Source organism: Zea mays, chromosome 1, assembly GCF_902167145.1.
Source record: "Zea mays cultivar B73 chromosome 1, Zm-B73-REFERENCE-NAM-5.0, whole genome shotgun sequence".
NCBI lineage: Eukaryota > Viridiplantae > Streptophyta > Magnoliopsida > Poales > Poaceae > Zea > Zea mays.
Window position 1 is genome coordinate 224,851,596 of NC_050096.1, and position 12,249 is coordinate 224,863,844.

Consider the following 12,249-nt stretch of genomic DNA (forward strand, 5'->3'; position numbering starts at 1 on the left):
CAAGGGAGAGAAGAGAGGGAAGATTAGGGCACGCAGTCGCCTGTCGTCGTCATCGTTCCTCTTCAAGAATTGGTTGGATTTTCTTTCCTCTCTCCATTGTCCCCACTTGATGGATGTTTTACCTTGTTTTGGATGAGTTTTAGGCCCTGCAATTAGCCCTTTATGTTGGATTAGATGGGGGATTAGATTTTTGATCTCGAAATTAGTCTCTGCAGAATGACAGATTCAACAGTTTCTGTTAATCCCAGTTATCCGTGGTCTTAGAAGCCTCAAAAAAATAAAAAGTCTATATATAAGTCGTAGATAATTTGTAGATCTTTCCGTGGCCGCGAAGAACACCTCAATCGGACATCTGATCAGAGAGTTATTGCAGTTTGATTATAGCCGTTTTTCAGTCTCTTAATTCTGTGCAGAATCTGTTCTCTTAAGATTTAGGCAATTTTATCAACAGAATTAAATCTTGGGTTTTTAAGAAAAGATGTAGATAATTTCATAAGCTTTCCATATTGTTAAAGAGTGCATTCATATGAATTATGAAACTCCAGTTATGTTTGTTTTACTGTGGCTGTTTCTGTTAGCCTGACAGAAATGAGCGGGTCTGTTCACTGGTAGGTTTCATCAAGTAAATAGCCGAACTGGCTCTCCCAGCTATGGAGACTTTTGTAGAGGGATAAAAGTTCTTACTTTCAGCAGAATTTCATGATTTTTGGTTGAGTAGTTTGTGAGATATCGAATTTTGAAAGTTAACTATGCTGCTGTCTAAAACAGATTCAGTCAGTTATCTTGTTAGAAGTTTTAGAACTTATAGATGGCAGAATTTAATTATCCATCGAATATCGAAGTTGTAGAATATTTTGTGTAGATACTCATGGAGTATTTGTTTGATATCACCACTGTTATAATTTTAAAGATACAAAATTAACAAACAACATTGCTGTTGTATGACATGTGGTTCAGAGTGGGAGGTTTTCCACCAGGTCTTGGTTTCAGGTGTAGGATCGATTTGTTGATTGTTGGCAAATGTTTGTGAAATATTTGTACTAAGTTTTATGCCCGCTAGCAGGTGGCTACACTCAGATCATGCCTAGTACATTTTTCTTCTTCGATGAAGGCAAGTGAATGTAGCGGTGGTTGCTTCCGTTCTAACCTGTTATTTCTATTGCCTACACTCTAATATTCAGAAGTATTGGATTCTTTCATACTTGGACTCTATGGTGATGCTTTACTTGCTTGCATTATACTGATGCTCAATCATATATTGATGATGATTATGATTCGAGTATGACTCATGAGATTAATTCACACCCCTGAAGGTAAATGAAGTATTATTTGAGGTTGGTATTGTATCTGAAGGTAAATGAAGTATTATTTGAGGTTGTATTGTATGTGAAGGAAGTGAAGTATATTGATAAATGCAACATGCCATATACATTGCATGATTCACTTGCATCTGAAGTTGGTCGTGACCTATGGTCCGACCGTACCGGTACAACTTAGCATCGTACATTGCCCGAGGAGGGGTACGATGCGGCTTCATACCCTTAGAGGTATGAAGGCAGAGGACATATGCATTGCATTCATATGCATTCATTGAAGTGATATTTGCATATGATGTGGTTTTATACCCTCAGAGGTATGAAGACAGAGTACCTACACTTTGTGTTCCTATGCATACATTGAAGTGATATTTGTAGGTATTGTTGACGCAGGGAAGTGTTATACAAACTATTGTGGTTGTTTAAGGAAATGAGATGGTATTGGTTATATTGAGACTACTGAGTTCTATATCTACAAGAATTTCTGATTTTAATTACGATTCTTTTAAAATGTTGATTAATTCAATTTGTGGTTTAAATATCTTGTCAAAACAATTCGCTTGCTGAGATGTTTCATCTCACTCTTGCATTACTCAATGCAGGTGCTTGTTGCTCATCAAGGGAAGTGGGAAGTAGCAGCACATCCACCTTCACTCTCATAATAACGCTGCTTAGACGCAGTCATGATTTAATTAGAAACTTCTTGTCAAAGGATGTTGTTTCTAACTAGTTGTGCGCACTGGGTGATTTAGTTCATGCCGTTATGGTTGTCTTTCCATTGCTAGCAGATTATTAATGTCTATTATGTTCTCTTATCATGATATCTATTTATATTTTGTTGCTTCCCCGTTTATGTAATTTTCAAAGGGGATGCTGTCGAAATTTTATATATGAATGTTAGATGTGTAGTTCAGTAGCATTCTGGGTGTTTGAGGATCCCGGGGTGTTACAGTTGGTATCAAAGCATAGGCTTTAGATTCTTGGCAATTTGAAGATAAATTTGACACACTTGCACATATAGGAAGGGTGTGGGTTCAAATATCTTTGATATATGTTAATGTCTTTGAAGTGCAGATGAAATAATTTCACCCTCCCTAATCCTTTACGGTGATGTGGTAAGTTGTTTATGACTTAATGTCTGATATAATTCATTTCTAAATTTTGATATTGTTTATTAATACGATTGATATCACTGTTCTTTTGTGAGATTGAAGTCGTTATTATGCTTGTGATATACATGTATGCCTATGTTGTTTTCGACATGTTTTTCATGGTTGAGTTTTATTACAATAATATTGTTATATATGTTTGATTGAGGATGTTTCCAAGAGGAGTGTGAATTGCATGTTTTGGGTTACAAGGTAACCATCGATTTGGATTTAAGTTGTTGGGCGGTTGGTGGATAGCTCCAACTATCTTTGCAAGGAATGATTGTTTATGCCGAGAAACCAGTTCTGAAAGAAATAAATATTGGTACTTTTATATGGATTTTGGGGGGGGAAGTCTTTACATAGCTAGCTAGAGTGGATTACATGTCTCCCTTCTATCTTGTGTTTTAGTAGCCACAAAGCCTAGATGTGGTTTAAAGTGGTTGCATGTTAGTCATGCTAATTGTAGAATAAATCTTTTATTTTCTTGATCCATTGATTATATATTAATACGTTGAGGATCTGATGGTTATCTCCCTGATGCATGCTTGTGGAGCCATTGTTGGACCACTTATCTATTGGTTTGAATGAAGTCATTGCCTAGCCTAGAGTTGGTTGGGTGTGGTTAGTCACCTATTTCTAAATGATGTGGTTCTTACATCAGATTGAGATGTTTGTCATGTGTGTGAAGGATTACAGGGTTATTATTGACCCTTTATGTCTGGTACTTTGAGTGCATCGTATGATGGAATGAAATGTAAGTTTCTGAACTACAGTAGATGAAGACATATATTATGTGTAGGTTAACCTTACTAGTTTGGATATTTTTTAGTTGAGTTGTTGGATGAAGTATAGTGACATTAGTTAAGCAAAGTATTGTGTTGTTGCTGTGCTGTCAGTGCTCTTTGTGGAGTTTTTGGCATTTGTTCGATGAACTGTGCCGCACAGAATGTTATTGGCTTCTTGTTGGCTTTATTGCTCCATTAGTTCTATAGACTTTCTCCCTTTTGTGGGGTGTATAGAACGTTAGATTACATGATTATCTTTTTCATGACGTCAAGAACAAGGTTTAGTAAGATTAGGAGTTTTGTTTCAATGGAACTACTTGTTTCGTGGTGCTTTGATGTGAGGTGTTTGATCTTCTTATACATTCATCTGGTGTGGATGTTTGACAATTGAATTAAAATGAATTGTTGAAGTTGGTAAGGGTTGTTCTTAGTACATATTACCTCTTCATAAAAAAGAGTGTTGTTTTAAGACATTGATCTTGATGTATAGCTGCATCTAAATTCAATGATGGCAAATCCTAGTGTTGATTGCACCTATGACAATGCCTTGGGAATTCGTTTTATATTGTTTTATGATTGTTGTCAAGGTGTGTCATTTTCTTTGGTAAATTAGTCCGACTTAGAGGTTATTTCTTGAAAAACTCTTTCATGAACTCGTCAAGGCTACTAGTCTACTATATGAGTCTATTTAGGGTGTTTGACCGAGTTTTATCGTTGGTGAATGTCTTGATTTGTAGAAGTGGCTGAATTCGAGGACGAATTCTTTTAAGGGGGTAGAATATAATACCCTAAAAAAACCAAACCATGTTTAAAATCCTAATATGGTGTGTCCTACTGATGATCGGAGACCGTAGATGCATAGATATCGTCGAGACGATTTCGATCAACTACTAGTTTGCCTTGTTTGGAGTCTGAATGAGTTTTTTCAAGTGTCGGTCGATCAGAGCCATTGGATATTAGGATTGGGGGAGTTTTCTTCTATTTATACCTCCCTAACCCTAGCAGCCACGTCCTCCCACCCTAGCAGCCATCCCCTTTTGTGCCTTGCCCCAAGAGAAGAGAGGAAGAACAAGGGAGAGAAGAGAGGGAAGATTAGGGCACGCAGTCGCCTGTCGTCGTCATCGTTCCTCTTCAAGAATTGGTTGGATTTTCTTTCCTCTCTCCATTGTCCCCACTTGATGGATGTTTTACCTTGTTTTGGATGAGTTTTAGGCCCTGCAATTAGCCCTTTATGTTGGATTAGATGGGGGATTAGATTTTTGATCTCGAAATTAGTCTCTGCAGAATGACAGATTCAACAGTTTCTGTTAATCCCAGTTTTCCGTGGTCTTAGAGGCCTCAAAAAAATAAAAAGTCTATATATAAGTCGTAGATAATTTGTAGATCTTTCCGTGGCCGCGAAGAACACCTCAATCGGACATCTGATCAGAGAGTTATTGCAGTTTGATTATAGCCGTTTTTCAGTCTCTTAATTCTGTGCAGAATCTGTTCTCTTAAGATTTAGGCAATTTTATCAACAGAATTAAACCTTGGGTTTGTAAGAAAAGATGTAGATAATTTCATAAGCTTTCCATATTGTTAAAGAGTGCATTCATATGAATTATGAAACTCCAGTTATGTTTGTTTTACTGTGGCTGTTTCTGTTAGCCTGACAGAAATGAGCGGGTCTGTTCACTGGTAGGTTTCATCAAGTAAATGGCCGAACTGGCTCTCCCAGCTATGGAGACTTTTGTAGAGGGATAAAAGTTCTTACTTTCAGCAGAATTTCATGATTTTTGGTTGAGTATTTTGTGAGATATCGAATTTTGAAAGTTAACTATGCTGCTGTCTAAAACAGATTCAGTCAGTTATCTTGTTAGAAGTTTTAGAACTTATAGATGGCAGAATTTAATTATCCATCGAATATCGAAGTTGTAGAATATTTTGTGTAGATACTCATGGAGTATTTGTTTGATATCACCACTGTTATAATTTTAAAGATACAAAATTAACAAACAACATTGCTGTTGTATGGCATGTGGTTCAGAGTGGGAGGTTTTCCACCAGGTCTTGGTTTCAAGTGTAGGATCGATTTGTTGATTGTTGGCAAATGTTTGTGAAATATTTGTACTAAGTTTTATGCCCGCTAGCAGGTGGCTACATTCCAGATCATGCCTAGTACATTTTTCTTCTTCGATGAAGGCAAGTGAATGTAGCGGTGGTTGCTTCCGTTCTAACCTGTTATTTCTATTGCCTACACTCTAATATTCAGAAGTATGGGATTCTTTCATACTTGGACTCTATGGTGATGCTTTACTTGCTTGCATTATACTGATGCTCAATCATATATTGATGATGATTATGATTCGAGTATGACTCATGAGATTAATTCACACCCCTGAAGGTAAATGAAGTATTATTTGAGGTTGGTATTGTATCTGAAGGTAAATGAAGTATTATTTGAGGTTGTATTGTATGTGAAGGAAGTGAAGTATATTGATAAATGCAACATGCCATATACATTGCATGATTCACTTGCATCTGAAGTTGGTCGTGACCTATGGTCCGACCGTACCGGTACAACTTAGCATCGTACGTTGCCCGAGGAGGGGTACGATGCGGCTTCATACCCTTAGAGGTATGAAGGCAGAGGACATATGCATTGTATTCATATGCATTCATTGAAGTGATATTTGCATATGATGTGGTTTTATACCCTCAGAGGTATGAAGACAGAGTACCAACACTTTGTGTTCCTATGCATACATTGAAGTGATATTTGTAGGTATTGTTGACGCAGGGAAGTGTTATACAAACTATTGTGGTTGTTTAAGGAAATGAGATGGTATTGGTTATATTGAGACTACTGAGTTCTATATCTACAAGAATTTCTGATCTTAATTACGATTCTTTTAAAATGTTGATTAATTCAATTTGTGGTTTAAATATCTTGTCAAAACAATTCGCTTGCTGAGATGTTTCATCTCACTCTTGCATTACTCAATGCAGGTGCTTGTTGCTCATCAAGGGAAGTGGGAAGTAGCAGCACATCCACCTTCACTCTCATAATAACGCTGCTTAGACGCAGTCATGATTTAATTAGAAACTTCTTGTCAAAGGATGTTGTTTCTAACTAGTTGTGCGCACTGGTTGATTTAGTTCATGCCGTTATGGTTGTCTTTCCATTGCTAGCAGATTATTAATGTCTATTATGTTCTCTTATCATGATATCTATTTATATTTTGTTGCTTCCCCGTTTATGTAATTTTCAAAGGGGATGCTGTCGAAATTTTATATATGAATGTTAGATGTGTAGTTTAGTAGCATTCTGGGTGTTTGAGGATCCCGGGGTGTTACAATTCCACCGATAATTCTCCAAGTATTTTCTTCCTCAGAAATACCTTCAGAATCATTTTTACAATCCCTACAAATACTCTCTTCATAATTTTTCTCATGCTCATATGTATATGTATGCCTCCGGTGTCATACGGTGAGCTCTACAAGCTAATCTCCCACTAATCCTCTCATCCTCCTACTAATCCTCTCATCCCTCCCCCTAATCCCCCCACCATGGCTATAAATAGAGGGGCAAGGGCCTCCTCTCATCCCACCCCAAGCCATTTCATGGCAACTCTCTCCACTCCCCCCCCCACACGCCCACTCCACCTCCCACACAAGCACACACTAGCACAAGGATCGTTCGGTCATTCTTCGATCGTTCGTCCCCCTGTTCTTAGTTTGTTCGTTCGTTCGATCGTTCGTCCGATCGTTCATGGTTCGTTCGTCCGTTCGTCCGATCGTTCAATCATTCTTCCGTTCGTTCGTCCAAATAATCTTTTTCCTGCCGTTATGCTGCCGAAATCCCGATCGTTCGTTCGATCATTCGATCGTTCATCGTTCATTCATAGTTCCTATTCATCGTTCATCGTTCGTTCATAGTTCCTATTCATCGTTCATCGTTCGTTCATAGTCACTATTCATCGTTCTTCCAGATAATCTTTGTCCTGTCGTTATGTTGCCGAAATTCTGATCATTCGTTCGTCCGTTCGTTCATAGTTCATATTCATCGTTCGTTCATCATCACTATTCATCGTTTATCGTTCGTTCATACGCTATTTACCATTACTATTCATCGTTACTATTCACCGTTACTATTCATCGACACTATTCATCATAGTTGCTATTCATCGATGATATCTATAGTAACTTTTTCGTTGTCACTATTCATCGTTACTATTCATCGATCGTCCGATCATCTCGAAATTCAACTACTCATTCATCATGTTGTCCAGTCCACCCAAGACCAGCCAGACCCATATTCTAGTCATACGAACTCCGGTGACTGTGATTTTCCTTCAGTAGGGAACTTCCCATCTGGTCACCCATCCCAGGTTTCTCCAAGTTGAGCACGCTTAACTTTGAGATTCCTTCGAACTAGGCTTTCAAACTCTGATTCCAATAATTCTTGTTTCTAAATTCTTATCAAACTATTCCCTATCCAACCATGTCATCCCTTAAGCATGGTTCATGTTCCAGAAAACTCCCAAAATACTCTTGTCCCATATTCTGCCTATAACTCTCCTGTTCATACTAAGTCAGACGATTCATTCGTCACCATTCTCACCAACAGTGAACTTCATAGTGCTACACCACATACACCCAGCTATAAATACATCCAACTACCCTCTCCCTCTCCACACACACACTCAACACCCTCAGCCAAGGCAAACACCCCACCCACTTAGTTACTCCGCTCTGCCGACTACACGCATAGTGTTGCTTCGCCTCTAGTTCACCCTCCTAGTAAGCACCTCCGCTCCACCACTAGTAGTATCTCAACACCACATGACACAGATTCTACTCAAGACTCTACCCATCCATATATCACCGTTCTGACCACTATACTAAATATTTGTTGGCATGCTTGCTTGTTTGTATGTTTGCTTATTCATGTTGCATAGTTATCGGAGCGTTCGTGCCGTCTCGTGGAGGCCAGATCTACAAGTCTACGCCAGGCGGTGGAGCTAGAAGCCATTTCCGTGAGCTCTCCTTCCCCTTCGCCGGATAAGCACGACAAGCTCACTGGATCCTTTTGATGCATAAATTACCTATGATTTTTCAACCACAACCCTCAACCTGTTAATATGATTTTGAGACAGGTTATTATGGCCACCCAGCCGCTTGCCGCAATCAATCCTTGATATATTTGTTACAAATGATTTGAGAAAAGGTGTGAGTTTTCAAAAGAAAATGCTTTTCAAAATGTGTATTATGAAGGGTTTTCACCCTTATCACCTTTGAGTAGGGATGATCAGGGACTCCCTGGTTTAGGGGAGGGCCTAAGGTGATGGCTCAGCTGTTTTAGGTGTGAGCAGAAGGATTGTCCCCTCATATAAGGACCGATTTGTCATCCTTCACTACCTGTACTCATGATAAGTACAACCACTCGAGACTATATGGGCAGTCACTCAATCCGAACTCGTACGGTCCAAACCCCAGGGTTATGAAGGCTGGGGAGCACCGGGAGGATAAGGAGGGGGAATGTTTTGTCCGGTTTGGACATGGCGGTGGTCTGACTCCTTCCAGTATAACCGCTAAGGTAAGGACGTGCGAGGAAAGAAAGAGATTCGCCATTCGGATCTCACGACGGTGAGATCGCAGAAACCGGACTAGTGGGTAAAGTGTACCCCTCTGCGCAGAGTTCAAACCTATTCAAATAGTCTATGTCCACAGGAATGGACGAGTCTGGTGTGGTATGGCAATTAGTGTTTTGTTTTAAAAAAAAGGGTGCGTTTGAGAAAGTGGTTTTTAAAAAGGTCCGGCGGTTGAGCCGTGAGCTATGGTGGACGGGAAGTCCAATAGCTATTTTTGAAAATGAAAACCAGTGGGAAACTGCTGAGATACCTGGATGGTTTAGTCCAGGGGATTTTGTTCTATATTGAAAAAAACTTCCTCCTCCTTTGGGAGAGGATGCGCTTTGAAAAATACAAAATGTTTTACAAAACAACCCTGCATAAAATATTGTTGTTTCTGCAAAATATCGTGAGCTCCACATATTCCATGCATTATATCTGATTTCCCCATTCCACGGGTGAAGGTGGGCTGCTGAGTACGTTTGTACTCACCCTTGCTTATTTGTTGTTTTTCAGAAAAAGGAGATCGGGTAAGAGTTACGACTGTTCCCAACCTTGCCTGTGGCTGTTGGACCGCTGATTTGCTTCGCTGCGTATATCGGGCTGCTTTAGCCCCACTCTGATGATATGTCCCGAGTTGTGGACCAACTCTTAAAGTTGATCGCCACCTTTATAGGTTTGTCTTGTTTAAGCAGATCTATAATCATCTGATGTATAAATGTGTTTACTAGCCTCCTAGAACTAGTAATTGTATCACATGAGTCCCAGAGGATCTGGGGCGCTTTAGGTGGTATCAGAGCTGTTAGGTTGGCCGCAGGACGTAACCCTTAGCCTGATCCAAAAGTTTTTGAGTCAAAACTATTTTCTAAAAAAAAATCTTGCTCTCATCCCTTCATTTCAAAAATGCTTTCCCCCTTTCCTTCTCTCAGAAGTCAGATGGAGGTTCGCTGCCAAACCGGTTTTTGCTAGAATGAAGATGGTTTCCCCAAGTTACTGTGAGCATGCACAGTCCGCCTCGGAATCAGGAGCCAGCCAGAGTATGATGGTCGTGAATTCATCGAGCATGGCACAGAGAAGTGTGTCGTGACTGTTTACATTGGATCCAGTCTGCACCATGTGGAATGGAGTGTCACTGCTGCTGGGCACAGATTCAGAGACACCTGCCAAGTTGTCGCCCACAAGGCATTGAGGGCCCTGTGTCCGATCTATGAAGAAGAAGTGGCCGACACCCCGCTCAGATTCTTTCTGCACTTTCAGAGAAACCGTCCAGTTTGGATGGCCAGGATGCGTGCATTGGAAGGGAAGCAACTGCTTGAGGACGACCCCATAGTCGTGTACCTCACTGCATACCTGCTCACCCTGGATGCGCAGTATGATTTCTTGGCTCGGCACCACCGTCAGATGATTGCTCGAGCAGAAGATGCAGAGAAGCGCAACTGTAAGCTCCATGTGGATCTCACCATAGCTCAAGCTCGTGTAGCTGCCTTGGAAAGTAGTGAAGCCATTGCTGTTGAAGCCCTAAAGCAAGCCAAGGATGAGCATGTCTAGAAGTTGATGGAGGCCTACTTGGTCACCTATAACCAACATAGAGCCCTGTGGATCCAAGAGCCCGCTTCATCCAACCCAGTTCAATCTGTGAGAGCTGAAGATCCTCAGATTCTTGAAGGTCACCTGGTCTCTACCAGAGGAGAAAAGAAGGCTTGGGAACTCCTGGAAGGAGCCATAGTCTTGGAAGGAATTCCAGTCTTCCCTCAGGCTATGGATAAGCAAGAGCACCCCGAGTCCTCCCAAGATCCCCCGCCAGAGTTGTTTGAGCCCCTCACCATGAAGAAGATTCCAGCATCGTCGCGTGAGATCAGAGAAGAAGCTGCAAGCACCCCACCAGCACTGCCACCCTCTGAGGAGCTACAAGAGCCAGTCCAGCTTGAAAAAGAGTTCGACCCCGTCTTGCCATCTCAGTCGCCGCCAGAAGAAGTCATCAACATCAGCTCCCTCTTGACCAATCCAGAAGATGTCTCAGATTGAAGTTGTGAGCCAGCCTTGCCAGAAGAGAAGCTGCCAGATATGAAGTTAGTTATGCCCAGTCCTCTGCATGCATTGGGTAGTGAAGTTTTTCTTCACTTTGGCTAGAGACCTGCATGTGTGAGAGTTAATCGCGTAGACCGGTGTTTTGAAAAACTCTAATGGTGTGGCCCCCTAGGGCATTTCAAAATGAATTTTGCTTGATGTTTGCTCCTCTTTTGAGTGTATATGTGATGCTTTAACGTTAGTGCTCATAAGTCGCATTTAGCATAGTTCTCAATTCAAGAGCCGAGCAATAGTAGTTATGCTTAGCCCTGAATCTGAGTAGTCCGTGCTTTGAAAAAACTCTATTCTTCCCTTATTCAAAACATTTGAATTGTTTGTGCTTATCATTGCTGAGCTTATGTGTTTTCTTTCCTTTTAAGAAAGGTTTTCTCTAAAAACATAGATAACAAATTAGATCCAATCCTCACCTTATTCTTCCATTCTCATCTTAACCCATCTCAAGAGAAAAGCACCTTACCCAAGAAGATACCAGAAAGCTTAACCTTGAAGCCTGCACTAAGCTACATAAGGAACCTGTCCAGCCGCTCAGTCAAAAGGACCGACCGTGAGAATCAAAGCACTGCCCCTAAGTCAAAGTAAACAGAAAAAAAGGACTAAAGGAGTTATTACCATACAGAGAGGCAAAGATTCTTGGAACTAGAGACCACAAACATCAGGGTCATTGACCCCACCACTCACCCATGCCCCCCCGCATACGTGCCCGTCTCCATGCGCACTACCACCGCCCCTGTCCCCTTTGCAACGCACCCACCGCCATTACCGCCAGCAACACCCTCCCCCCTCCATCGCACTTGCTGCCTCGTGTCACCTACTCCATCAACACCACTCCGCAACCGAACACTACCGCTCGCCTATAAAACCCCCACACCAGCTCCCTTAATTCCCATCCCAAGCAAAACACACCTGATAAAATCCCCTCTGCCAAATCGCAAGCAACTCCATTTTTCCACTCCCTCGCCCCTAAGATCACAATGCTTGGTGATTCTTGGGTTGAAGAATGTTGTACATGATTCATAGTCTATGGTTTCCTCCTATGTATGATGATAATACTCTTTGATAGAATCCTCCAATGGGAAGAGCAAAGAGAAAGAAAGAGGCAGTGAAAAGTGAAAAGTGAAAAGAGAAAAGAAGATAGTGAAGAGAAGATAAGAAGAAGGTTCTCCCAGAATTAACCCTGTGTCAGTCATCTCTCCGTAGCCTGCTCAAGCAGCAACAGCCGAAGAAGGCCCCATAACACCCTTGTTATGAGGTACTTCAAGGAGTTCAAATCCCCAAGATTCAAGAGTTCTACCCTCAT